The sequence below is a fragment of the Lepidochelys olivacea genome, assembly GCF_965140295.1.
Source record: "Lepidochelys olivacea isolate rLepOli2 genome assembly, chromosome: 9".
NCBI classification, from domain to species: Eukaryota; Metazoa; Chordata; order Testudines; family Cheloniidae; genus Lepidochelys; species Lepidochelys olivacea.
The window spans coordinates 64,597,132-64,624,382 of NC_140419.1; the positions used below are offsets into that span (position 1 = coordinate 64,597,132).

At 50.7% G+C, this 27,251-nt stretch overlaps 1 protein-coding gene across 1 annotated transcript in view; it reads left to right on the forward strand.

Annotated features, from left to right (window-relative positions):
* Positions 1 to 228: 228 nt before the first annotated feature.
* The window catches only part of FRMPD3 (FERM and PDZ domain containing 3), a 153,314-nt gene continuing 126,291 nt past the window's right edge, over positions 229 to 27,251 (forward strand). Inside the window, exon 1 of the mRNA XM_084639524.1 lies at positions 229 to 417. The gene's annotated coding sequence lies outside the window, so the exon portion shown is untranslated. The remainder of the gene's footprint in view (positions 418 to 27,251) is intronic.

Genomic DNA, 27,251 nt, shown 5'->3' on the forward strand with positions numbered 1-27,251 from the left:
GCGGGGTGCTCGCTGGGGAGCCGCTGTGGCTCGGGGCTGAGGGGGCCGCCGCCGCGGTGCGTGTCTAACCCCCTCGCGGGCGGCGGGGCCCGGTGGCTTTCCCCGCTTTGTCTCTGCCCCGAGAGCGGCGCCCCGCGCCCCTCCCTCCGCGCTGCCCGGCCGCCTGGCCCTGCGCCGCAGCATGGACACGCCGCAGCCGGGGGGCTGAGCGGAGCGCGGAGATGGAGACGGCAGGAGCCTGCGTGCGTCGCTCCCAGCCGCCTGCACCTCCGGCAGAAACTTCCCGGGGCAGCCCGCTCCCTCCCCAGCCCTGCTGCTGCCCGGCGCTGAGCCCTGGCCGGCCGCGCTGCTGGCGGGGAAGGCGGGAGGAGTAGAAGACACCGAGCGGAAGGACGGGAGGGGCAGCCGCCAGCCAAGGTAAGGCGCGCGGCTCCCGGGGGCAGCTCTGCGGCGGGTCTGGGGAGGGCCGAGGGCGGGGAGGAATTGGGGGCGACCAGCAGCCGTGCCCGGCTCACCCCAGCCCCTCGCTTGGAGTCCGAGGCTAGTTCTGCAGCTGCACCCAGCCCCAGGGCTGCTGGCTTTGCCGGCTGTGTTCAAAGCGCTTCCCTCGGCGCGTTTGCCCGGCTTTCATGACAGGGCTGTCGGGTGGGCGCGCAGCGGGAGAGGGGTTTGCTTGGAGACCTGTGAGGAGTAATGGCCATGGTGTGCAGACTTGCCTGGTTTGTGATGATCAAACAGCCATGGGGGGGGGGGGGGTAGACTACACAACTCCCTTCCAGGAACACACCCAAGCACACACAGAAATAGTATATCCCTATACCCTCAATCCACGTACACACACGCACCCCTCTGTATCCACACACAGCCCTCGCCCCACAACCCCCCCGCCCCACAGCACCCTCTGTCCCAACCTGCACACTCCCATCCCTACAAGTGCACAAAGTCCTCTGTGCACATACACAGCTCTGTACACACACTCAAAGCCCAGCCCAGTCCTATGCACTCCTGGCCCCAGAATACACACACATGTCTGCGTGCCCTGTCTGGGGCACCGTGTGTGTCGCTTTGTGCCTGGAGAGCACTGCGTATTAGCCCCTTGGCTGGAACAGAGAGGGTGCAATGAAGAGTCCTATGTGTTCCAAAGCCACACCCTGAAGTGGCTGTGCACTCGTACACACAATGACTCCCCCAAAACCACTGTCCTGGAAGTTGAAGTGTGCTCCTAGTGGGGTGTGCAAGCACATAGGCTAGGGCCCCACCATAGCAACTTGGAAATGTATCAAATGCACACTCCATAAATGTATGCACATCCCTATGCATGCATGCCAACAGCTCCGAATTGCATCTCATGCTGGGACGTGCGCACACACCCCCTCAAAAATGTGTGTGTATTCCTGTGCCTGCGTGCCGAGACCCCACGTGTGCATGCACACAGATGGTCTCCGAATTTCATCCCTCTCTAGGAAAACAGGTGTCACTTTTAACTTCTGCAGCTGCTGCTCCTCTGCCGCCCCAAGGGTGAGCTCTGCAGACTTGCTCATTAGGGGCCAGTGCTTGTCTTTGCAAGTGTTCCCCACTTTTGAATTGAAATGTGTGGGTTTGGGAGCATCTATACAGCAAAGGTAAAGTGCTGATGCATTTAATGCTTTGGTCAGTGGCCCTTGGCTTCTGCTGTGCCAGCATTGTGCACTGGGGGGTGAGCAATTTATAATCAAGGGACCATCTTGTGAAACCTACTGCACTGCAACCATGGTAGCTCAGTTTCTATGGGGATGGTTTAAAGCCTTCTTCAGAGTGTAGATTCCCAGGGAACTGTAACTCTCCTTGGCAGCTCCTTTAGCACTGGAAAGACCAATGTTTGATTCTCAGGGGGATTGATGTGCATGAGAGAGGACTGTTTGATGCTCAGGGAGTAGGATCTTTGATTGGGAAGTTGTTTATTGCACTGCAGAGACTGCAGCTTAGTTTCTCTGGGAGGCAAGATCCTTGCATGAGCGCTATCCTTATTGCATTGCATTTGGATCACTTGGGATTTTGCACACTGTCATTGCTGCATGTCTCGAGTTTGATTCGCCAGTGCTGGGAGAGGAGTTGGTTTCCTGTTGCTTTCTGTAGACTTCCCATTTGACAACGTCCCCTTCTCCAGGGTGAGTGGAAATTCATTCTCTGTTTCTTCAGCCCTGGGCTCCCTCACTGGTCTCCCAAGCTTGGGTTAGAGGAATAATTCTTTTTTGAAAAGGCAATGGATCTAATGAATAAAACCGAAGATTGTGTAAATCACAGGAATTAGGAGATCAGTGGCTGGCCCTGCATTACTTCTCCTTTGTAGTTATGGTTTTAATAATCTTGGCAGCGAGTTACCTCTGTTCCCCCATTGATGCAATCTTTGTGTTGCTACTGTTGGGACCCCTGATGTCAAAGTGATACAGCCTAATCGACCCGTTTTCACCACCAGGCTAGCTAAACATGCTGAGACATGGTGATAAAAGAGGGTTCTGCTCACTGAAGCCTTATCCACATTAGAGCCAAAATATTCAAAACTGGGTGTCTGAAGTTGTGCTTCTGAGTCCAGTGTTAAGGAGCTAAATAAGTGGCCTGATCTTGCAAAAGTGTTGAGCACTCAGCATCTCCTATTGACCTGAATATGAAGTATTGGATGCTCAGGGCTTTTGGACATCAGGTGCTGATGCTGCCGTGTTCTAAGCCGGCAGAGCCTTTGGCATGGTCTCAGGGTGTAGCCCCCTGTAGCGCTCTTGGGAATAATACAACGGGACATTGGGATGTCACATCAAAAAGAAAATGTCCCAGTTGAGTGTGAATGATAGTGCTCTGTGACCAGTGCAGTTGGCGACCCAGCAGAGCCCCCAAGATTGGGAACCTGAGTAACCGGCAAACAGCGCCCCCTAGTCAGGGAGCTGATACCAACTCAGCCTTTTCGTCAAGAGCAAACTGTGAACGTTGTTTAAGTGTTCAGAAAGTACGGTGAATTGAAAGGGAGCTGTGCAATGTGGACATGCAGAGCAGACACAAACACCGGGGGCACTTCCACTCACGAAGGAATGGGCAATGCTAAGGTGAGGGCAAAGTAACGGGCTTTCACAGCTGATAAGAAAATTAGGCCTCTTCTCCATCAGTTCCAGTTTCCAGCAAGGAGCTCTTGGATTCAGCCCGACTTCCTGTGCGTCCTGAACAGGAGAAAAGGAAGAGTGAGAAGGGAAGTGATGAAGGCCTAGAGCCTGCGTCTGGCCTAAGCCAGGCTGCGACCTGCTGCGTTTCAGAGCAGAAGTGCAGGGCTTAGTGATTATCTCTGGCTCCAGCAGGTGGCAGATTCTTGACAGAGGTAAATGGCTGGGGAAGAAAAGTGCCACCTTCTAAATTAGCAATGGAAGAGGCCGAGCTGGGCTCAAGTGAGAAAGAGGCTTTTCTGTCTCTGTTGATAACATTTTGTACAAACTCAGAAATCTGTGGCGCTGATAAACTTCTTCATGTGTGAGCTGGGCTGGTTCCAGGCCGGGCCTTTTGAATAATGCATAGAAGCAAAGGGTCAAATCCACTTCTGTGAGAAATCTCAGAGCAGGATGGAATTTAAAGATAAGGCAGATATTAGTGGTGCCTTGTCTTATCCGGTACCCATGGCAGGCCACGCCTGGATCAATCTCAGGAGCCCTTCTGGGTATGATAGGTGCGTGGAGCGTGCTCAGAGGGTTAGCTGCCAAATTCCTGAGAGATTGACACCAGAATCAGTTGCAAATCAAAGGAGCATCAAGATCAAGGGAATGCTTTCCACATTTGCTTTTTGTTCACCCTCGGCTGTTGAGGAATAGAGATCTCCTACTGCTTATATGGAGCTTTGCAAACACCAGTCCTGCTGCTGCTTCTGTTGAAATCAATGGCAAACTCTCCTGGCTTTCAGTGGAAGCATTAGTTAATCTTGCCTCACAACCACCCCCTGGGAGTTAGCTGTAGTTAAAGCCAGCTTTCTCACAGCAAGATTACGCAGCTGTTATAAAGCATTCATACAATGCCATAAATATACATGGTTCTCCCAGAAATACATGAGACTTGTTCCCTGCCCCGAGGAACCGACAGGCTGAATGAGACAAGGCACAGAGCAGCAGACTTGGTGAGGCTGGGGTGCGGATTATTGAGGAAGAGAAGGGAGTTGGGGTCACTTGAAGAGATGAGGCTTAAGGAGGGATTCAAAGGGATGATGGGGTAGTCAGAACCCTTGCTTGGGACTCGGGAGATCTGGATTCAATTCTCTGTTCTGCCGTGGGCTGTGTGTGACCCTGAACAAGACTCAAGATCTTCCTGTGCCTCAGTTTCCCCATCTGTAAAATAGGGGTGTTACACTGCCCTGCCTTCCCATGAGGATCAGTACACTACAGATTGTGCGGTATTTGGTACTGTAGCACTGGGGGCCAGAAAAGAACCTATAGCTAGAAGGTGACACAGCTGGTCATGACAGAATTGAGACTAGCACTCAAGTCTGGGAGCTCCTCATCACTGGATATTGTACTGTTGCCTCCCCAGAGGTCTGGGAGTTATGGGAAGGCTCTTCACATTTGTAGTCCAGTTACTCATTGGAGCTATGGTCTGGCTGTACTGTACACAGTCGCCTGCTCCCTCTTTATCACCTGTAGGGGAGACAGTCCTCTAACTGTTCCAGTTGCTCCTGCCCCAGTTCCATTTAACAAATGCTGGGGAGTTTGGAAGGTGGGAGGCAGAGAAGGGGAGCTAACCTACCATGGTCCTTCACACCTCTAGGCCACCCATTCAAATCCAGTTCAGTGCAGGAGTGGTGAAAAGCTGTTACCATCAGCTCGTTGGCAACGTGCATGCAAAGTGGTGGTGGCATTAGTCAGGTTCTTAGGAGACGGGTGTCCCCATCACAAGACCAAACAGCACGATTAGCACCCTCGTTGGCAGCCTCAGTAGAACATGTGAGAGCTAACGGGGACTGCTGCCCCCCTCCCCCCATCCCAGAGGTGGCTCCTCTAGGCCAGGGTCACGGCACGTGATAGGGCAGTGTGGGGGAAGCTGTTCTGAGGACAGGGGAATTCAGTCTCCACAGCATGTCAATTAGCCAGCTGCTTTCGCCAGCCCTAAGTTACAGTGGAAACCAAAAAGATTTGGGTGCTTGGCATGCTCTTGAGCATCAATTCAAGCTGCAGTGCGAAGGTTCAAGTCTAAGCAAATAAGACTTCTTCAGGGATTTCACACACACACAGGGCCAGATCCTCAATTGGCATAGATTGGTGTCGAGGCTTATTTACATCAGTGGTGGCTCTGTTGCACACACCAGCATGGCTGCATTTCTACTTCCCCATCTGCTCTGTCCTTGCCCTGTTTCCTTCCTCTCTCTTTGTCCTTCATCCTGGCTCCTGATGGGAGGAGTTCCCAGGGTGTGCACCAGGGCAGGGCAGGGCAGGGCAGGACTTCGGGTGCCTTGGTAGGCTGGGGAATGGGACGCTCTGGGCATTGGAGTCTTGCAGGCTTTGCGTGGAGCCAACTCCACCAGCTGTTCTGAGCAGCTTTGGAAACAGAAGCTCCTGTCCGTCCACATCCGGTCTTCACAGCATGTCTCGAGCAGGGTGGATTAATGCCCAATGATTTTAAAAACACTCCGAGCTCTTTGGTGTTCTTGCTCGCTCTTTTAAATTAATCAAAAGCTGGCTTCCGCAGCCAGTCGATAGTGAGATTTATCACTTAAACAGCATTATTGATTGCATGGGAAGCCTGGTTTCATATTGATAGATATGTACGCATGCAGACAAGCTGATGAGCCCTGTGCTATTAAAGGCACAGAACGTGTTGTGTCTGACCTACCCCCCGCAGCTGGGGAGCCACATCTGGTGCCCAGGGGGCATCAGCCTGGCAGAGCCAGCATTCCCTATTTGAGTGAGAGCAGTGGTCTCTTTGTGTGGCACCATGGCCAAAGTTGGCCTTTCCTTGTCCACTGGGCTTTCTACAGGGTGACACCATAACAGGGCCTGGTTACTGCCTGACTGTCAGCATTCAGATTTGCTGCTTATACGGGAGCCGCCTGCTGTGTTAGCCTCTCTTGTACCCCCATGCTCACCTCTGCTAGCAGGAAGTGGGACAGCGATATAGGCAGAGCAGTTCCTTAGCTCATTATGGAAGTGCTTGTCCACAGTGCTGGCTGGGCTGGTTAATGAATTGTAGGTGTCCTACCGCAAATCCTGCTGCTGCCGTCAGTGCCCCCTAGAGGAGCAGCTGGCCTGGCATGGAGCCTTCATCTGGAAAGTTGACAGCAAGGCTGGGAGTATGTTAACATGTGGGATGGGCACCTCGAGTGGGACAAAGGAACCTTTATTAGCCGTTGCTTTGATCTTTCTGAGCAGGCTAGTGGTAGACCCATCAAAGGAGCCCTGCAGTGCCCTCCTCACTGTCCATATATTCCAACGGGATGGCCATGACGTCCATCAGCCAAAGAGGCAGGGAGAAATGTGAGGCTTTGCCAGGCTGTAAGCAAGGGAGACTGAGCTGATATTACTGTGAAGGGTGCTCATGGTGGTATTTCTCCATGAAAAGAGCATGGCGTCGCTGTGGTCTGAAATGGCTCTTCTTGTAGATTAAGGAAAACATCAAGAAAGAACCAAGTTAAAGTCCCCATGAGAGACGGCTGTGTGTGTGTGTGTGTGTGTATGTTCTAAGAAGGTGCACCAACTCTGTGAACAAAATGGCAACTGTCTTTGCACACGGGGAGTGCTTAGAAACTGAAATAATTGAATGTATATAAACGAAAGGCCTCCATTTCATAGCTACATATGCCTTGCACATGTCTGTGCTGGCCGAGGATACTGATACGTTCAGGGTCAGTTTCTTGGTACTAAAACTACTCCAGAGAGGAATGGGATGGTTTTTCAAAGGCTCGGGGGGCTGTGCACAGGGTATTTTGGTAACAAATACTAATACTGCACTAACTCTGGGAACTGGCAGACTGTTCCAGCAGTATCCAGCTCCCCACTGCCTTTCCCCACCCTCTCTTGGAAGTAGGGCTACCAGTCCGTCTGTTGCACCACCAGAAGAGGCCAATTGCCTGCAGTGGTTCCGGGACATTTTTAGGGATACCTGCTCCAGTGGGGCAGTTGTTTGGGTGATACCAGTTGAGGGGAGGTCCCAGAGAGGGAAGGCGTTGTGGAGGTATTGGTGTGAGGGGCTCTCAGTTGGGTGCGTTTTCTCAGATAACAGGTATCTCAGTTCCTGCTCCTCTGTAAACGGAGTTTTTGAGGTCACCACCATGTAAATCTTTATGGGGTTGCAACCTGAGAGCTCACATTTCATAACAGGCAGTTCAGTGGCCTCCATGAAAGGAGTTTGGTGACCTCAGTCCAGTTCCCATGGGATGGGGTCTGCGTCTCAAACCATTATGACGCTGGTGCAGTATTGGCAGAGAGGCCAAGAACGTGGATAGCACTGGAGGCTGAGCTATCCCCATATCCTTAAGCAGTGCCACCAGGCCTGATCTGAAGCAGGGCTGAGCTTGAAACCTCTTTATCGGGAAAGGCTCTGGGTCAGTGGAGCCCAGTCACAGTAGGGTGGTGCTCAAGATAGGATTAAAAACCAAGCCAAGGTTCTGCTTTACCAAACTTTTCACTCTGACTGTGTCGTGTGTACTGCACCGTGTTGTACTGTGTTCTATCCCCAGCGCATGGTAATACCTGTCTCTGCAGCACAACTTGCCTTGCGCTGCCCTGCATTCTAATTCGCTCTTGCTGCACAGCAACGGTTGTGCAATGTACTGGTCTGCATCCTCTACTGCACCTTATTGTATACTGCACTGTCTGACACTAGAACTGTTCTCTCCCGAGCTGTGCTGCAGTCTCCGACGCTGGTGTGTGCTCTACTGCGCCTCGTTATGCTGTAATCACACTGCATTGCCCTGCCTGGCCCCGGACTGCCCTCACCCTGCATGGCACTGAAAGGCACTGCATTTTACTGTGGTGTGCGCTTCAGAACTGTATCCTGCCGCACAACATGTCCTGTCGCTGGGTATAGGAAACAAAGGGGTTGGCTGGGGTCTGAATGAGACGTTAAAAGTAGGGGGAGATGAACCTGTGGCATCCTGTCCGGTGCAGAGGCCTGGGCAGTTTTGTGGGGAAATGTAGGGGGCTTTACTTGAATTCAGTTTTGCTCTGTTGTCCCTTTAAGTTCCTGCAGTATGACTTGCCTGAAATTGCAAGTCCCTGCTCCCTGAAATTGCACATCTGGTAGCTAGTGCAGCAGGTCTGTCCTTGAATAATGAATTCTCCATGAATAACAGAGGTCCCGGAGTGCGAGTTAGTTGCATGTCGTGCCTTGAGATTTCATGATACAGGCCAGTTAACATAGACGGAAGACCCCAATCTTTAGGGCATGTTCTGCTCCAGTGACTTTCTTCAACCCCCAGGAGCAGTGCAATGCCCACAATTGCAGCAGCAACCTCCAGCGAGTCCTGCCTCACAGTAGAGGTGGAGTCATGCATGCAATTCAGGCACCAGTTTACTCTTCTTAGCTAACAGTGTGATTTGTCTGAGTGTGTTTGTAATGTTTCCATCTCAGTAGCGTCTTGGCATATTACCCAGATTATATGGAACATCAAATGGAGATAATCCCTTACTCTGGATAGTCTGACAGTTCTGGCTCAATCACTCATACGTACACCTGTGACAGTCTATAGACAAGCCAGTGTCTGATGAAGGAGGTGTTTCTTGCACTCAGAAAGTCAATAAACCTGGGTTTTGGAGCTAGAGACCCTCCACTAAAAATACTGTCTCCCCAGCCCCCATCTAGGGATTGTCAGCAAAAGTGCTTTAGCCACTTTGAGGCTAATGTAATGATGCACAGGGAGAGAGGCAGTGCTGAAGGCAGCCAGCTCCCAAACCAACTCGGGCTTCATAAATGAGCATCAGCACCTGGAATTGTGCTGGTTAATTTAGCATTCTCCTACCAATCCAGTAGCTATAGCAGATTGAAGCCGGTGGGACACGTTGGTCTTCACAAGTAGCCCCAGGTATATTGTTGCCCCTTTTTTTACCTAAGAAGCTAGTCAAAGTTTGGAGCCCTGGGGATGTTCCAGTTGGAGGTAGAAATTGATAGGCTGGTATTTTTTAAATGCAATCTTGGTTATTTAGAGGAATGTACCAAGTCCTGCTTCTCCAAACACAGGAGGAGCCAAGAACAAAAGGAGCAATTTCTTTGTTTCCAGCCCTAAGCCTTTTTAGCCATCTAGAGCCTAAAGCTCTCTCTCTAGCTTATCCCAGGCTCGCACTTTGATCACAGCCTACTTACTGCTGGACTTTCTGCCTGTCTCTCTGTTCTGTCTGTTCTCAGTTTCAATGTGCAACACCTTCCTTCTCTCTCTCTCTCTCTCTCTCTTTCTCTAACTATTCAGCAAAGCCTCTCTCCCAATCTGTCCAAACTCCTGGGTGGGTTCACAACCCCTTCTTGTCTTCAATAGGGGGACTTCTCATTAGCTCATCCTGGCAGTTATGTTAATTGGGAGGTGCATTCACACCCACTTCCAGTGACATTTTAACTCAACCCAGAACAAAGTTTCACCAAGCCCATAATGGCATCGCTGCAGCAGGCCAGCCTGGAAGTGACAAAAGTGCAGTTGATTGTGGTGAGGGCTGCATCCTCAAGGAAACCTTTTAGCAAGCCACAGATGGGTTAAAAAGCCCTGAGCGACTGTTGCTACCTGGGAATCCAAGAGTGGGCAGGGCTTCCGATGTGCCCTTCCTTTGTGTCCATCTTTGCAAGGGGAACTTGCATCTATACTTGGAGTTCTCAGGATCTTTCTGTGTTCATCAAATGGTTTTCCCTTTGCAACTCACATCCCCTCTTGTCTTCTTCGTGCTGAGTTTGAGCAGCTTGCTGTCCTCCACCTAACTGCCCGGTCAGGTGCTGGGAAAGCAAGGAGACTGCACCCCCTGGAAAAGGAGACATAGCATGGAGGTGGTGTCCACATACTGAATGTGTTGCAGCCCAAAGGTCTCTGTTTCATCCAGGGCTTCACCTACATGTTGAACAGGAAGGGTGGCAGAATGGAGAGCCCTGCAACACCAGCACGAGTGGGCCCCTGGGATGGCTTAGCAGGTAACCACAATCACTGCCCCCCGGCCCCCAAAGTCTTCCCAAGAACAGCCTCCTCCCTTGCCTGCATGGTCTCACAAATGGATCAGCATCACTGTGTGATCAGTGGTACCCAAGGCTGCTGATAAAGCTAATGAAATCAGCCATGATAGCTGACCTTTGTCCAGTTAGGGGAGCTAGACAATCAGAAGAGAGGCTTTGGTGAGGCAGTGTTGCCTCGTGGATAGGACACTGGACAGGGTCTCAGGGGACCTGGATTCTATGCCTGGCTTGGACAGGGTCTCTAGATGTTACTCCAGACAGTAACTTCCAGAAGTAGTGATCGTCCAGTCCACCCTTACCCACTTGATGTTAACAAAATAGTGTTGTATTTTTATGAAGCTAGCTAAAATAGCACACAAGAAACGTGTCCAGTCCAATCTCCTTTGTCATCTCATCTTCGTTTAAGGCCAGGGTGGCAGGAGGGAGGAGGAATGAAGAAAACAAAACACAAAAGGGAGTTTATATCCCATGTCTCCAAGATGTGCCTAATGTTATAATCTCGCAGGGCTTCAATTTGTGGAGGTTAAACCTGTATAAAAAGCTCTTCCTCAAGGAGAGGCTTGTCCCCCATTCCCTTTATGGGACTTGCTGTGAATCTGTTTCCAGATGGTTATGTGGCATGCTTGGACTATTCAAATGTTGAGGCAGTTCTAAAGCCTGCTGCAGATGCAGACAGAAAGCACTGTTGCAATCTATGAGTGATCACTGTATTTCTGTTATCCCGGCCAGGGCGCCAGGAAAAGAAATTTAAATGAACCCACTGCTACTGCTTTTATGGATTCATTTCTCTCTAGTGTTCAAGCCACACGTTGTCCCAGATCCCCTGCCAATAGCAGGGAGCTAACTGGTAATGCAGATGCTATTAATAAAGCAAGTGTTGTTACATATTCATATCAGTCAGATCTCTAATTCAACTACATGAAAAAAATATTCTGTAGCAGAGAAACATTAGGGAGGATAATGTAAGTTTCATTCTACCAGCATTGGCACATCCTGCTCTGTTCAGAATCCTTTGTTTCAGGATTCCTGAATTAAATATTCCATTTGGCCCTCTCCGATCTTTCTCTAGACGATTGTCTGCTGGCTTTGCATCCAAGCACTAGGGGCACTTTTGTCTGACTGTTTAACTTTGTTTGCTGGGAAGAGCAAAGATCCATCATTTCCCATTCTAACAGACCCTGTTGATTGGCAGTAATGTTATCCTCTTAGCTCGGTACCTGGCAAATGTAAGTTCCCCAGGGGAGGTTTCCTTGACTTGATTTGAGCTAGATACTTTGATCTGCACTGAGTTATTCTTGCCTAGCACTGTCTGAGGCCACCAGGCTCCATAGGCATTGGTGATTCCCTGGGTACGTCAGGACGGAGAGAGGACTAATATCACACCTTAGGGTTTGTCTACATAAGAGCTGGAGGTCTAATTTCCAGCTTGAGGAGACAGATCCACGCTTGCTCTGATGAAGTAAGCACACTAAAAACAAGTGGGGCCACGGCTGTGCCTCGGGCGGGAGGGACTAGTAGCCCTGAGCATGCACCTGTGGTCTTGGATGGGATCATACTGGGGGTGCCTAGCCTCTCCCACCTCTCCTTCTGCCATGGTTACACTTCTATTTTTAGCTTGCTAACTGGATCAGAGCTAGCGTGTGTATGTCCCCTCCAGCTGGGAGTCCCAGCTTCAGTGTAGCCACATGCTTAGACTCTTTTAGGCCCTTCCATCAGGGCACGAGTTAATAGCTCAAACATGAAACATAGGCAAAGCGGCAGAGCCCAGCAGTTCCACTGCCCAGAGCTCAGAGAAGCTCCTCCCTGTCCCCATCCAGGTACAGGTACACTAGAGCTGGAGATTTCCAGCTGGAGGAGGCGCACCTGTGCTAGCTCTGATTGCTAGAATTAGCAGTGTAGGCACAGTGGTCGGAGGCGCTAGCAGCCCAAGTACATACCTCTGACAGGGTCGTGCTTGGAGCGGCTGAGCCCCTCCCGCCAGCAGTGCCACGGCGGTTACACTCTGTTTTTAGCACGCTAGTTCAGTCCGAACTAGCTTGGGTCTGTCTCCTCAAGCTGGGAATCCCACCTTCCAGCTCCAGGATGATGCACCCTTCCCTATAGTCCCTCGCTTCAGTGCCCACAGCTGGAACGAGCTCTCTCAGTCCTTTATAGGGATCGCCTGACCCCTTCTCAGTTGGGTCTGATAATTGTAAAGGGCCAGCTGGCTCCAGCCCCCCTGACCCTTCCAGGGGCAGAGCACCGTGTTATCTTTCTCCTGACATCCCATTCCCATGATGGTGGCATTCCATTGTAGCCCTCTGTGAATACATGTTCCACCCAAGCCAAGCTGTGTGGGTATCTGTTTCCTAGTAGCCAAGCTGTTCCCGTTTTAGGGCAGGTTCTGCATGTTAACTTGCTGTTCAAACATATGCACTCCGAGAGCTATTACCTTTATTCACCTTGATCACAACTGTGTGGAACCAATTTGTCCTACTCTTCTGTTCCCTTCCTGACTGTGTCAGCTGCTCTTCTACCCTGTCCACGAGAGTCTCTGTATTAGGAGCTCTGACTCTCAGAGAGCTGTGCAAGTTTAACATTGACTGTGTGGACAGGGTCTATTTCTCTGCTTGATTCCTGCACTGTAGCATTTTGCTAAGGACAGCTTCGGGAGGACTGTGTCACATACGCAACCCAGCCAGCCTGGCTGGCATTTATGCCATTTGCCACTATTCTATATGATCAAACAGGAGGAATACCGTCTCAACAACACTGTGTCGAGACATTGCATCTCAGGGCAGTGACATTGCACAGGGCCTTAGGAATATGATGGATGGATAGATAAACAGAGAAGAGATTTGGGGCAGACGCCTTCCTTCTTTATTTTGTGTATTTTATGGCAGTGGTTCTCAGCCAGGGGCACGCGTACCCCTGGGGGTATGCAGAGGTCTTCCGGGGGTACATCAGCTCATCTAGATATTTGCCTAGATTTACAACCGGCTACATGAAAAGCACTAGCAAAGTCATTACAGACTAAAATTTCATACAGACAATTACATGTTTGTACTATTCTATACGTTATACACTGAAATGTAAGTACGGTATTTATTTTCCAACTGATGTATAATTCTATGGTAAAAATGAGAAAGTGAGCAATTTTTCAGTACTAGTGTGCTGTGACACTTTTGTATTTTTGTATGTGATTTTGTAAGCAAGTAGTTTTTAAGTGACATGAAACTTGGAACGAGCTCTCTCAGTCCTTTATAGGGATCGCCTGTCCCCTTCTCAGTTGGGTCTGATAATTATACAGGGCCGGCTGGCTCCAGCCCCCCTGGCCCTTCCAGGGGCAGAGCACCGTGTTATGTTTCTCCTGACATCCCAGGACATGCAAGACAAATCAGACTCCTGGAAAGGGTACAGTAGTCTGGAAAGGTTGAGAATCACTCTTCTGTAGCACCAAGGATGTTGTATAGGAGTCAAGTATGACTGCAGGATCCAGGAACATCGCAAAAGAAGTGCTTGTGATGGGTGGGCTCATGTAGATGAAATGGGAATGAGCCAGCCGATAATGGGACACATGCAGTGCTAGGCTGGAAACAGATATACAATGCTGTTGGGTTTTACAAACTTTGTGTTTTGACCTGTGGAGTGACTTGTGCTCTCCAGCCACACATACATATGTATATATAGGTTTCAGAGTAGCAGCCGTGTTAGTCTGTATTCGCAAAAAGAAAAGGAGGACTTGTGGCACCTTAGAGACTAACCAATTTATTAGAGCATAGTGACAGACCCAGACCAGTGGGGTACAGGAGTCTGGTAGAGGCAAATATACCGGCCACTGGATGAACAGGTTTCTGTTCCCTGACTGACCAGAGCAGGGGCTGCACTAGAGCAATCGGGAACCTGCTAGAACCAATTAAGACAGGCAAGCTAATTAAAACACTTGGAGCCGATTAAGAACATACCAGAATCAATTATGGCAGGCAGACTAATCAGGACACCTGGTTTAAAAAGGACCTCCCATTAGTTAGGGGTGTGTGTGCACCAGGAGCAGGGAGTGAGAAGGTGTACTGCTGGAGGGCTGAGGTGTACAAGCATGATCAGGCTTCAGGAGGAAGATCCTGTGGTGAGGCTAAAGAAGGTGCTGGGGGGAGGCCATCGGGAGGTAGCTCAGGGAGTTGTAGCTGTCACACAGCTGATACAGGAGGTCTAGACAGCTGCTATCCACAGGGCCCTGGGCTGGAACCCGGTGTAGAGGGTGGGCCTGGGTTCCCCCCATTCCCCCAATTCCTGATTGGACATAGGAGGCGTTGACCTGGTCTGTGAGCAATACCAGAAGGGAAGGTCTAATTTGGAAAGGGATCTGGCCTGTCCCCGACCCACTAGGTGAGACTGCAGAGATTGTTCTCCATTTCCCCTATGCTGGCCAGCGATGAGGTTAGCTGAGTGAATGGTGGGCTTGAGCCTCTAGCAGAAGCGGCCAAACTGAGGGCTGCTGTGAACCTCTGAGGTGAGCAAATCTGCCAAAAAGCACAGGACCCACCAAGGCAGAGGAGGAACTTTGTCACAATATATAACAAAGTGTACTGAGAAATCCCAGCAACGGGCTAAATATACTTACAGAGCTGTTCCTACAACAGGACATGCTTTTGTCATCCATGCCTCCCAAATTGCAGCAGCATTTTACAGTAAGCCATAAATTGGAAGAAATACCTTTTTATTCATAAAGCATTATGGATGTGTCTGTAAACGACTGCGCAGTGAAGGCTGCATTGAGAAATGTGTGTAAAGCACAACTAAAATCTTATATTTTAATGATTGAATTCAGTCTCCAAATGTGGCCCAATAAATCTTCAAAGGCTGATTGAATTTTTCATAAGTTTTTTCAGAATATCTTTACTAACGTTTGCAGAAGGAGTGCTTGAGTTTGACCTTTACAGTCTTATGGTTTTTTGCCTCCCTTGAGGTCTTCACGACCTACCAACTTTTCACACACATGGTATCAGGTTGGGGGACACCTGCGATAGTCCATTCAAATCCCAATCTGGGGTTTTTCACCATAACTGAATTGATCATCGCCAGAGTCAGAGAAGGGAAATGCCCAGCTCTTCTGGAAGATCTATCCTTCCACAGGAAGCAGCTGCCTCTGTAGCAAAGCTGCAAGTTTCGTGTGTCTGACAGCTTGTGTTTCAACTCTCCTCCTCTCCACCCCCCTTTGTTGTGATGGGAGTGCACTAGGCTTGCAGCTGAAGTGCTGCAATACTGTAGTTATGAACCCTGCTCTCCAGCTTCTTCCTTTGGCCAATTCCCTGTGCTTTGTAGAGAGGTTCCAGGTCCATCAGACTGGGATTCCCGGAAGGGTGAATTAGCATTAAGGGAAGCACCAAGGAGCATTAAGGGAAAGGGGGCTCGGAGATGGACTCCCTCATCCTCTTTTCTCCCGTTCAGTGTCCTGCCTCCCTTTAGAGCAGCACCCTCAGTTCCTGGCACTGCTGTCTGGTGCAGCACGAGACAATTGCAGCTGGCTCTGTCGGGCAACATGGAGGAGTGGAGCTCTGCAGGGGCCGGTAGGGGAAGTGTGACTGTGGGGAAGTGGGACAAATGGGAGACAATGGGGCCCTCTGCAGTAGGGGATAGCACATCAGCATTGACAGCTGTCCCTGTGTGTAACAGGCTGGCTTGCCCATGGCCTGGAGAACTTGGCCTAAGCCAGCCCTGATTGCACAATGAGCCCCACCCTGGGGGGAATCTGGTAACTCCAGTATGAAAAGGCTCCAGAGAAGGGGGTGGGTGAGAGGCAGGAGGAGAGTGTATGGAGCTGTGACTGGGGGAAGAAGCAAGTTTGGCTCCTGCAAAGCCCTAGCAAGGTAAAAGCTGCGAGCAAGAGTTAGAGGAGGGGCAATGAGCTGAAAAACTCTGTGTGGGTTTGGGACTGTTGAGTTCTGTGTTTTGATCAACTCTTTTGCCAGCCGGAGGAGAAGGCGTGAAGGGCTGGTTAAAGGATTGTTCTGGGAAGGTCAGTGGAGACTGAGGGAGTTCTTGGAGAGGCCTGGATGAAGGGGAAATAGAGATGGGGAGGCCACACTGTGAAGTGCGCTGAAGAAGTATATTCTGATTAAATAGCCTGGCAGAGTCCCTGACACAGTCTTTATCAGCCTGGCGTTCAGGGAGAAGGCATTCCTTTCAGCCTTAAAATGCAGGAGACCACCCGTTAAGGTACTGTCACTGCCCAGCCACCACTCATTAACTTTACAAAGCTCCCTCCCTGGGCAAGTGGAGGGAGGTACCATTATCCCCATTTTACAGGTAGGGAAACTGAGGCCCAGGGAGGTTGAATGAGAGTGACCCAAGTTTGTACAGCAAATCAGCAGAAGTAGCCAGATTGGAACTCCGGCATCCCTGGCTCTCAGGCCCATATTCAGTCTATTAAGCCATATCATTGTATGAAACTTATGGGCTGATGGTGTCAGGGCCAGCTCTTGCTGGGGAAGATGGCAGATGAGAGAGACACAATCTGATTTGTCCCCTTTTCAGCTTGGCCATTCTCCAGTCACACTCATGTTACCGTATGCAAGTGGAAAATCCATTTCTCAGCAAGGCTGGCCCTGTGCTCTCCTGAGCCAGGGGCAGTAGAATGTTTAGTGGTTATTTGGTGTATGAGTGACTGGGGGCTGTGCATGGAGAGGACTTTACCATTTGCATAAAGGCAGCAAAAATCCTAGGGCCATCTCACTGTCCAAATTAGGCACCACAGAGGCAGGGCTGATTGCACCATATTATGAGAGCTGGCTGGTGCTTAGGGCAGCAGAAAGTACGGGTTGCAGCATGTTTACTGGGTGGTTATTGCGGGGGAAGGTTTGAGGGATGAGGAGCTTCTTTAGGGTGACAAATCCGTACGTACCCTGGAGAAGATGCAGGTTGTTAAGATAGCACAGTACAGAGAGGCAATACCCTGTTCTCATTCGCAAACAGAAGCATCTTGCTGAGTGTGAATAGTGGAGGGGAAGTGCAGTACTGTAGAGCACTATGAGATCTGTTGATCTCCAAGCTGCTGCCAAAGGGAGTTGGGCAGAGTTTTCCCCATTGGCAAAAGGGAGAGTGAGGCAGACTTACCTAAGGCCAGAGAGCCAGGAATAGACCCCACCTTTGCCAACTCCTAGGTGGATGCTTTAACCCCTAGACAGTGCTTCATATCTAGGGAGCAAATCCTATCAGGAGCTGAGTGCTCTTGATGGCACCTCGCAGAAGGCATGTTAGGCCCTGGGGGGCGGGGGGTAGATCATCGTCACTCCCCACAACAGTTGTGATCCACTTGCAGCATGTGAGCTCACAAGGCTGTGATGTGCTGTACATGGTGTACAGTGTCCCTGCTCCTCATGTAAACACTTCCCACCCCACAGATCAATCAGCATAACTGCCTTGGAGAGCCAAGAGCCTAACTGAGGACTAGGTCTCAGCATTAATGTGTAAGCAGTGTCAGGATGAGCTCCACCCTGACATCTGGTGGTGAGGTGTGGCAAGTTGTGGAAAAGAACTTCAGGGGCCGATCTCATTTGCATAGGCACACCCACCACGCCTAGAATGAGACCATAGCTGCCCAAATGGTCACTTTGGCTGCTGTGGGATCCCCAGTGTCTCTGTTATTGGGGCAGGAAGAATAAATTGTTATTACCCTGATTATGGGAACTGTGCTTGGAACTGTACGTGGCCTTTTGTTATGATGGAGGGATTCACCATCAACTAAGTAGCACTCGCTAGGCAAGGGTCATGGGTTCCAAAACTGTGTGAATGGAGAGAGGCTGGGGACAAGTAGTAGTACTTGGTGGCATGGGCCCCTTGGTGAGGGCCTTACATGCTGATTGCACTTCCTCCTCTCTCCACTGTGGAATATCAGAGCTAATTTTGATTTCATTAGAAGTCTAGTTATAGGCTGCTGAGCTCACTTTGGGCTGACAGTGCACCAGCACTGGGGCTCCCCTACTATAAGCTGAATTCACCTAAGAGCTGAAATCACTGAGTGTTGTGTTAAGTAGTGGGGGAGCCTGAAGATATATTGTGGAGCAGTTTGCGGGACGGCTGGTGAAGCAGTTCGACGCGGAGCAGTGTGTGGATGGCAGGAGCTGCTTGTGGGCCGTGGAGCTGAGTTCGTGGGGCAGCTGAGCGAAGGAGTTCGTGGGGCGGCTGGCGGAGCGGAGCGCAGCTGAGCGAAGGAGTTCGTGGGGCGGCTGGCGGAGCGGAGCGCAGCTGAGCGAAGGAGTTCGTGGGGCGGCTGGCGGAGCGGAGCGCAGCTGAGCGAAGGAGTTCGTGGGGCGGCTGGCGGAGCGCCGCTATGGAGCTATGGGGCGGTCAGCTTCAGATCACGTAAGGTGCCTCTTACCCCTGTCCCATTTCCACCCAGGTTGGGAGGTAAAGCTCCGCCGATAAACTTTCGAACTCTGGGGCTGCCCTGACCAGGGACAGAGACTTTTGGGGCATTGGACTTTTGGGACTTTGGGTGATTTGGGGTTGCTGGACTCAAGAACCAAAGGGAAAAGGGCATGCCCCAATTTGCCTGGGGTGGGGTTGTTTTTTGCTCATGGGTTGTGTTATGAATCCTGTTGGTGGTGTTTCCCCAACATAATGCCACATTGTTTCTCTCTGTTATTAAAAGACTTTTGCTACACTCAGACTATGTGCTTGCGAGAGGGGAAGTATTGCCTCTTGGAGGCGCCCAGCGGGGGTGGTATATATTTTTCCCAGGTCACTGGGTGGGGGCTCGAGCCGGTTTGCATTGTGTTATTGGAATGGAACCCCTAGATATTGAACCCGGCCCTTGTTGCTGCCAACTCTGACGGGCAGAAGGGTTACATTTTTGGGGGCTCGTCCGGGATCGCCTGGGTCAGTACCCCTCGCAAGCACCTGTTGAGTGATCCACTACATTGGGAAACAATTTATATTTTTTTGTTTGTGCTTATATTTTGAGGAAATTACTGTTTGTATAATGGCTAATATGTCAGGTTTGTTGGGCCCTGGCTCAGCAGCTTCTAGCTCGGAGGCTGCAGCCTCGGCTGATGATTGGACAAAAGCTCTGGGGCAAATATTGGAAAAGGTTGTGCTGCCCCATGCTGAGTCAGACTCTTGTCGTAAGTTAAGATTATTTGCTGGGGAGGAGGAGTTTGAACCCTGGTTAGAGCATACCACTGAAATGCTGCAAGAGTGGGCCGTACCAGATGCAGAAAAGCGAAGATGCCTTATAGAGAGCCTTGGCGGCCCAGCATTAGATGTGATTCGCACCCTGAAGCTCATTGACCCTGGGGTCGGTGTGAAGGACTGCCTAGAGGCCCTTGAACACAACTTTGGGAGCGTAGAGGGCCCTGAAGTCAGCTACTGTAAGTTCCTTAATTCCCGACAACAAAAGGGCGAGAAGGCTTCAGCCTACATACAGAGACTGGAGAGACTGCTTCAGAGAGCTGTCATGAGGGGAGCAGTGACTGCTGAGCAGATGGATCAGACCAGACTGGCTCAAATTGTAAGAGGAACTCAGTATCAGAACCCGATTCTACTTCATCTCCGGCTAAGAGAACGACGGGAACATCCCCCAAGTTACTCCCAGCTGATAAAAGAGGTCAGAGAGGAGGAAGAAAGGCAGGCTGCCAGTGAGTTTTGGGAAGCCCAAACATCGGAGCCAGCCAGCACAACACCACTGCAAATGGCCAGTGTACTGATGGTGAGCACCAGAGAGGAACTTGCCCAACAAATGCAGGTCCTGACGGAACGGATAGCTGAGCTGCAAAGTACCGTTGACCGAGTTAAGACTTCTAGGAATAAGAAGCCTCAAACTGTGGCGATTGAGAAGCCCGCACTTAGAGCCACCATTCCCCCCAGGCGAAGGGGGAAAGGTCAATTCTTCTGCTACCGATGTGGTCAGGATGGACACAGTGCTGCCAAGTGCCGTAATGAAGAAAACCCCTCCTTAGTGTATGGAAAGCTGAGGATCAGTTGGGAGAGATCCGGTAGCTGCCAGAGGGTCTGGGGACGGGGACCCCCCAGGTCTGCAGGATTTGAAGATTCCCCCAGAAAAGACTGTCCAGCTGGGATCCCTGCAGGACTGATAGGGCCTCGAGCAGAGGTCATGGTGAGGATCGAAGGGGTGGAGTGTAAAGCAGTGCTTGACACTGGATCTCAAGTGACTATTATATTTCAGTCATTCTACCAACAGATGCTTAGGCACCTGCCTATACAGCCACTGACTGGCCTTGGCCTATGTGGCCTCAGCATGGATGAATACCCCTATCAAGGGTATGTCATAGTGCACCTGGAATTCCCAGAGGAGGTTGCTGGGGTAAGAGAAGAGGTAGACACAGCTGCCTTAATATGCCCTGACCCTAAAGGGACTTCCGATGTGTCTGTGCTGATAGGGACCAACTCCAGTCTCTTCAAGGTACTCGCGGATTACTGCAGAAGGCGGGCTGGGGACCAGTACCTGAATACCCTGATGATCCATACGCTTTGTGCTGAAGCCTATAGGAAAATTGAGAGCGCTAAAAGGGACACATCTGAGCTACCGCTTGGGGCACTGAAGTACGCGGGCACAACCCCCTTAGTAGTGCCTGCAAGGACGGAGCAAGAAGTGCTTGTCATGAGTACCTGTCTGAAAGGCAGTAAAGGGACGTTAGCAATGATAGAGCAGCCGATGGGAGGAGAGCTCCCTGAAGGAGTGCTGGTCCCCAGTGGAGTCATAACCCTACCTGCTGAAGCCCAGGAAAGGGTGACTATACTGATTGCTAATGAAACGAGTCGTGATATTTTTGTGAAGCAAGGACAAAAGATAGCAGACCTCTTTGAGCCTGAGTCGATTGTAAAACCCCAGTATGAAACTCCAGTTTCGGCAATAGACCCAGCAAAGTTTGACTTTGGAGATTCACCAGTGTCCGAGGACTGGAAAGATCGCCTGAGGAAGAAACTTTGTGAAAGATCCAAGGTGTTCTCACTGCATGAGTGGGATGTGGGATGTGCAAAAGGAGTAGAGCACAATATCAGACTACATGACTCTCGACCTTTCAGGGAGAGATCTAGGAAGATTGCTCTCTCTGAGATGGAAGATGTGCGACATCATCTTCAGGAGCTGGCTGCGAATGGCATCATTACAGAGTCCCGCAGCCCATACGCCTCACCCATTGTGGTAGTCCGCAAAAAGAATGGGAAAATCCGGATGTGTATTGACTACCGCACCCTAAACAGCCGTACTGTGGTCGACCAGTACACTATGCCTCGAGTGCAAGACGCCTTAGACTGTTTGCTGGGAAGCCAGTGGTTCTCTGTGTTGGATCTTCGAAGTGGATACTACCAGATCCCTCTGGGAGAAGAAGATAAGGAGAAGACAGCCTTCATCTGCCCATTAGGGTTTTATCAGTTCGAACGCATGCCCCAAGGGATTTCTGGAGCACCTGCCACCTTTCAACGTCTCATGGAGAAAGTTGTGGGAGACATGAATTTACTGCAAGTGTTAGTTTATTTGGATGACCTGATTGTGTTTGGAAGAACCTTAGAGGAGCATGAAGAAAGACTTCTTAAAGTGCTTGATAGGTTGGAGGATTATGGTCTGAAGCTTTCAATTGACAAATGCCAGTTCTGCAGAACCTCAGTGAAGTATGTGGGTCACATTGTGTCCCAAGAAGGTGTGAGTACCGATCCTGATAAAATAGAAGCACTCACTACATGGCCACGTCCAAGTAACTACAGAGAACTCAAGACCTTCCTTGGATTTAGTGGCTACTACCGCAGATTTGTGAAAAACTATGCTACGATTGTAAAGCCTCTGAATGATCTTACCAGGGGACATCAGTCCAGCAAGAACAAATCTAAGTCCAAGAATAAGGGGAGGTCCCCAAAGCCTCCTGTGCAGAGACACAATGGCCCCTTTGCACCATTTGGGCCACGGTGGGATGAGAGATGTGAAAGGGCTTTTCGAGAAATCATTACTTGCCTAACTCATGCTCCAGTCCTAGTTTTTGCTGACCCAAGCAAACCATTTATCCTGCATACTGATGCCAGTTTGGAGGGTCTGGGAGCAGTCCTGTACCAGGAAGTGGAAGGCAAATGTAAACCGGTAGCCTTTGCCAGCCGAGGATTGTCTGATAGTGAAACTCGCTATCCCACCCACAAGCTGGAGTTTTTGGCCTTGAAATGGGCCATCACTGAGAAATTTCGAGACTACTTGTATGGTGCTCAGTTCCAGGTGTGGACAGACAACAATCCACTGACTTATGTGTTAACAAGTGCTAAGCTGGATGCTACAGGGCAGAGATGGGTGGCCGCCTTGGCTAGCTATGAGTTCAGCATTCAGTACCGATCAGGGAGAAGCAATGTAGATGCAGATGCATTGTCCAGGCGTCCGCAGGCTCCAGAAGTTGCTGTGATACCCACAGATGGAGTGAGAGCTATTTGCAGTGTGAGTCGCCGAGAGCCAGAGGCCCGTGAAGACTTTCAGGGATGTGTTGCAGAAGCTTTGGGCCTGCCCCCTGAATGCATGCCTTCTGCTTCGGTGAACTATATTGCATTAGACCAATCTCCTTTGCCCATGCTCAATGCGGCTGACTGGCAAGAAGCCCAGCGGCAAGATATTGACATTCGTGATACACTACTTGCCAAAAGGGAGGGGCGAAGCCCAGCTGCGGTTGTCCCACCTAACCCGGAGGGTAAACTACTATTGAGAGAATGGACCAAACTAAAACTGATTCAGGGAGTGCTACACCGAATGACCACTGACCCTTTACAAAAACAACGAGCACAACTAGTACTGCCAAAAAAGTACAGAGCCCTGGCCATGAGGGCCCTGCATGATGACTTTGGGCATTTAGGGATGGAGAGGACCCTGGAACTTATTCGTAGTAGGTTCTATTGGCCCCGAATGGCTGAAGATGTTCGCAGGAAATGTGAGACTTGCGCTCGATGTGTTCAAAGGAAAACTCTGCCCACGAGGGCTGCATATCTCAAGAACATCACCAGCAACAAACCTTTGGAGTTGGTATGCATTGATTTCTTGTCTGTGGAGGTAGACAAGAGGAATGTTGGAAACATTCTAGTAGTGACTGACCATTTTACACGGTATGCACAAGCATATCCCACACGTGATCAGAGGGCCACCACCATTGCTCGAGTATTGTGGGACAAATATTTCTCAGTCTATGGATTCCCGGCTCGGATACACTCTGATCAGGGGCGGGATTTTGAGAGTCACCTTCTGAAGGAGGTGCTGAAGATAGCAGGAATTAAAAAGTCTAGGACAACGCCTTATCACCCCCAAGGTGATCCTCAGCCCGAGAGGTTCAATCGAACCCTATTAGATATGTTGGGAACTTTGCGACCAGAGCAGAAGGCAACCTGGAGCCAGCATGTCGCATTTCTGGTGCATGCCTACAATGCCACAAAGAACGATGCTACGGGAGTCACCCCATATCTCTTGATGTTTGGGCGAGAACCAAGATTACCCATAGACTTGTGCTTTGGTGTATCAGAGGATGGAGATAGCTATGAAACTCATCAGCAGTATGTATCCCGACTAAGAGAAAAGCTGCGGGATGCTTATCGCTTAGCTACCGCTGCGGCTCGGAAGAACGCAGACCGCAACAAACATCGATATGATGCTAGAGTGCGTTCGCAGGAGCTCCAGCCGGGGGACAGAGTCCTGCTGCGAAATTTGGGTATTGCTGGCAAACACAAGATAGCTGACAGATGGAAGGCAATACCTTACCTGGTGATGGAAAAGCTGGGAGATCTGCCAGTCTACAAGATCAAACCTGAAGACGGTCCAGGGCAAATAAAGACGGTGCATAGAAACCTTTTGCTCCCTGTGGGGGAATTGGTAAGCACCCCTTGTGAGATGGGCCACGGCAGGGCCGCCGGGCAGAACAGAGGTGCTAGACCAAAGCCGCCATCCAACACAGACAGTGGGCCCCCTGCAGCTAACTTACCCCTATTCTGCACATCTGAGAGTGAGTCTGAGGAGGAAGACACAACCCTGGTGTATCCTGGGATGGAGACAAGATTTCAGTCTCGATCAGCTGAACCAAACGAGAGTTTTCCCTCTTCCGCCCTAAACCCAATGGCGGAACTATTTAGGCCCATTTCTGATACCCCGGTGCTGCTGATGAGACCCCCCTGTGATGACACACACAGGTTATTGGACAATGGGGACAGACAGGTAGAGGATGTCCTGGGCACCTTGGACCCTCCAGCGTTAGAACTAGGAGTGCAGGGGCCTACGCCAGTAGCCGAGGGACCCTCCAGGGAAGCCTCTCCATCCGTCACTCAAGAGGATGTTCCCCCTACCTCGGCAACAGAGATTCTCAATAGACGAGACAGGGTGATAAGACCAGTGAAACGGTTAACTTATGATGCACCTGGGGTGACTAGTGAGGAGCCAATACATATAGCACACAGGCTTGTGGAAGCTAAAGTGGGCTTCCTGAGGCCCTTTGGAGGAAACCAATGAGTTGGTATAAAGGGAGTGTGATTTGTCGGGACGACAAAGTCTCGGCTGGGGGGAGGATGTAAGCAGTGTCAGGATGAGCTCCACCCTGACATCTGGTGGTGAGGTGTGGCAAGTTGTGGAAAAGAACTTCAGGGGCCGATCTCATTTGCATAGGCACACCCACCACGCCTAGAATGAGACCATAGCTGCCCAAATGGTCACTTTGGCTGCTGTGGGATCCCCAGTGTCTCTGTTATTGGGGCAGGAAGAATAAATTGTTATTACCCTGATTATGGGAACTGTGCTTGGAACTGTACGTGGCCTTTTGTTATGATGGAGGGATTCACCATCAACTAAGTAGCACTCGCTAGGCAAGGGTCATGGGTTCCAAAACTGTGTGAATGGAGAGAGGCTGGGGACAAGTAGTAGTACTTGGTGGCATGGGCCCCTTGGTGAGGGCCTTACATGCTGATTGCACTTCCTCCTCTCTCCACTGTGGAATATCAGAGCTAATTTTGATTTCATTAGAAGTCTAGTTATAGGCTGCTGAGCTCACTTTGGGCTGACAGTGCACCAGCACTGGGGCTCCCCTACTATAAGCTGAATTCACCTAAGAGCTGAAATCACTGAGTGTTGTGTTAAGTAGTGGGGGAGCCTGAAGATATATTGTGGAGCAGTTCGACGCGGAGCAGTGTGTGGATGGCAGGAGCTGCTTGTGGGCCGTGGAGCTGAGTTCGTGGGGCAGCTGAGCGAAGGAGTTCGTGGGGCGGCTGGCGGAGCGGAGCGCAGCTGAGCGAAGGAGTTCGTGGGGCGGCTGGCGGAGCGGAGCGCAGCTGAGCGAAGGAGTTCGTGGGGCGGCTGGCGGAGCGGAGCGCAGCTGAGCGAAGGAGTTCGTGGGGCGGCTGGCGGAGCGGAGCGCAGCTGAGCGAAGGAGTTCGTGGGGCGGCTGGCGGAGCGCCGCTATGGAGCTATGGGGCGGTCAGCTTCAGATCACGTAAGGTGCCTCTTACCCCTGTCCCATTTCCACCCAGGTTGGGAGGTAAAGCTCCGCCGATAAACTTTCGAACTCTGGGGCTGCCCTGACCAGGGACAGAGACTTTTGGGGCATTGGACTTTTGGGACTTTGGGTGATTTGGGGTTGCTGGACTCAAGAACCAAAGGGAAAAGGGCATGCCCCAATTTGCCTGGGGTGGGGTTGTTTTTTGCTCATGGGTTGTGTTATGAATCCTGTTGGTGGTGTTTCCCCAACATAATGCCACATTGTTTCTCTCTGTTATTAAAAGACTTTTGCTACACTCAGACTATGTGCTTGCGAGAGGGGAAGTATTGCCTCTTGGAGGCGCCCAGCGGGGGTGGTATATATTTTTCCCAGGTCACTGGGTGGGGGCTCGAGCCGGTTTGCATTGTGTTATTGGAATGGAACCCCTAGATATTGAACCCGGCCCTTGTTGCTGCCAACTCTGACGGGCAGAAGGGTTACAAATGTAAAGAGCCATTGGCTGTCTGAACACTTCTCAGCTGCTTGGGCAGCTCCCTAGCACTTTAACTAACAGTTGCCTGTCCCCTGTTCCAACAGGCAGCAGGTCTCCTGTCACACCAGCCTGGAATGGATCCTGCTGGAGGCTGATTGTGCTTCGGCTGTGCCGGAGTCTTGGCCAGGAACACGGGGGAGGGTGGGATCTGTCATGGTATTCAATGAACTTGTCCCTGTGGTGAGTGTAGGTCTGGGTGTAATTCCCTGGGTCTGGTCTCTTGCACCCCTGAGGCTGTGAGTGTCTGTCAGTCTGCTTTAAATGTTCTGGTTTCAGAGTAACAGCCGTGTTAGTCTGTATTTGCAAAAAGAAAAGGAGTACTTGTGGCACCTTAGAGACTAACCAATTTATTTGAGCATGAGCTTTCGTGAGCTACAGCTCACTTTGTGCTGTAGCTCACGAAAGCTCATGCTCAAATAAATTGGTTAGTCTCTAAGGTGCCACAAGTACTCCTTTTCTTTTTTAAATGTTCTGACAATCAGTGAGGTGGAGGGAGCCTCATCTAGCTTTCCATGGGACAGACGTGATCTTACTCGGACATGCCACCTAGGGGAAGAGAGGCTCTGGGATCCAAATAGCCAATAATAAGCACCTTCCCCCCCCCACCCCCCGTACTTCATAAACCAAAGGAATTAGCTGAAACAGAATTCCTGGGAAGCGCATGAAAAATCTGTCTCCTTCCGTCCCCAAACAGGAGGCTCAGTGCTACACCTGGCCATGCTGTTGAGACAGTGGTGATGGTGTACCATGTCAGCACCATGTGAGTGATCTGGAGGAATTCCTGAGAGAGAGAGAGAGCCATATGGCTCACTGACCAGGGCAACCTGGTAACAAGTGAGACTTCTGCATCCAGACGTGTGCTTGGGGCCCTTGCTGTGAGCTGGCACCGGGGGGATGATCTTGAAGCTCAAGGAGCTGATTTTCAGCCTTGACGAACACCCAAATTCCAGTTGAAAGTCCTAGAAGCTGTGGGTACTCAGCACCTCTGCATCTCTGACCTGAGCACATCCAGAGATCCATTAACAGCCAGGAGACTCAAAACACCAGATTGGGGCTAAATGCAACTCTGTTGTAAGCAGGTATCTGTGGAAGTCAGTGGAGTTGCACCCACTTACACCAGAGGATTATCTGGCCCAGAGTTTGCCATG